The 1,506-nt window shown below is 39.2% G+C and overlaps 1 non-coding gene across 1 annotated transcript; it reads left to right on the forward strand.

The window, feature by feature from the left end:
* The first annotated feature begins 252 nt into the window (after window positions 1-252).
* Trnak-uuu (transfer RNA lysine (anticodon UUU)) lies at window positions 253-325 on the forward strand. The gene has a single exon. It is a non-coding gene; the product is annotated as a tRNA-Lys (tRNA).
* The last annotated feature ends 1,181 nt before the right edge of the window (window positions 326-1,506 follow it).

Here is a 1,506-nt window from a genome sequence, read left to right on the forward strand (position 1 = left end):
CGTTTCAAAAACGAAGAAAATTCTTGCTTTTCATTATAAGTGCAGTACGAAAATAACTTCCCTGCCGTACATGTTATAACTAAAACCGAGTACGCATTTTGTTATAATCGGTTAACCGATAACATTCATGTGCTACAAACACATCAATTATTTCACACACAATTATTAACCATGTTATCAATAACACATGACTAACCATGTTGACACTAACGCAAGTGCTATAAACACTATTGTGGCGTTTTCGGATATCGAGCCCGGATAGCTCAGTCGGTAGAGCATTAGGCTTTTAACCTAAGGGTCCAGGGTTCAAGTCCCTGTTCGGGCGTACATTTTTATCATTTTGTTTACTCAAATAATGGCCGTTTAGTTGCGAATACATAGCAAAATAAGTCAGTTTCGATTATCTGTATGAAGCATGTCGATTATCTTCCGCCCAGTGGACGCTACTTCACCGGCTGGCTATGCAAGTGGCAAGATACGTCGTTTTCGTTGGAGAGTTGCGATATTGACAACAAAAGATGAGGGGTACTCTGAAATGCACGTTCGTAGTAAATTTAGCGTCCAACAAGACGGTGTTGTTGGAATACGGTATAGAGTACGGGAACTACAGTTCACTCGGTCCCAATTCGTGAAGCATGCAATTGTGAAGATGAGAAATCAGCACAAATCAAGTTATAGTGAACAACCCTAGAAATGTTGAAATAAACATCTCAACTTTCCACATATCTGGAGTTCAAATGCCAACAACTGTGATTTTACGCGAGAACACCTGAACAGAAGTAGCAGTGGTATAAAAATACAATGCTTCAAAGATCTTTCTAGACGCTGCAGAAGCGACAGTGCGTTGTTACAGGATGTTTATACTGACAGAAAAAAAAAAAAAAACGATATAATGAGTATTCAGCATTACAGACGAGGCAGCAACTCCACTGGGTTTAAACGATGGCACAAACGCTCGACTTAGCAAATTATACACCTATCACGAGCAGTAATAAACAATGTGAATACTAATTTCGGTTGAACACCACAAATACGTAATCAAGCAACTTCAACAAAAATAAAATATTGAAAAAAGAGAAAAAGTAGCCGAACCTCTTTTAGAGATGAAATGATACAAATGCCTAAGGCGAAAATATGCAGGTGATATTATTTTAAATTTTAGTTTTGTAATAAATGGAAATAGTCAACAACCAAACACCGTAGTAAATGCACTCTATTTAAAGGACAACTTTGGTAAGATGACTACCGCGTGTTAACTGTCAATTCTCGAGAATCAGTTCGCCGCGGATCGTAGAGGCGTGAGTATCGATATTCGTCTTTTTAAGAGGATGAAAACTGACTTCAGTCAGCTTCTGTTGTAGAATTATTACACAAGGGTAACCCAGCAGCGGCAGAGTCGTAGTAGATTAACACTACAGCTTCGCAACACACATCGCATCTCTGCTGCGAGCGACAGGGCTTACGACGAAGGAGGGAATAATATTTCCACTGATAACAACAATGGCC

Source organism: Schistocerca serialis, chromosome 1, assembly GCF_023864345.2.
Source record: "Schistocerca serialis cubense isolate TAMUIC-IGC-003099 chromosome 1, iqSchSeri2.2, whole genome shotgun sequence".
In the NCBI taxonomy this organism is placed as follows: domain Eukaryota; kingdom Metazoa; phylum Arthropoda; class Insecta; order Orthoptera; family Acrididae; genus Schistocerca; species Schistocerca serialis.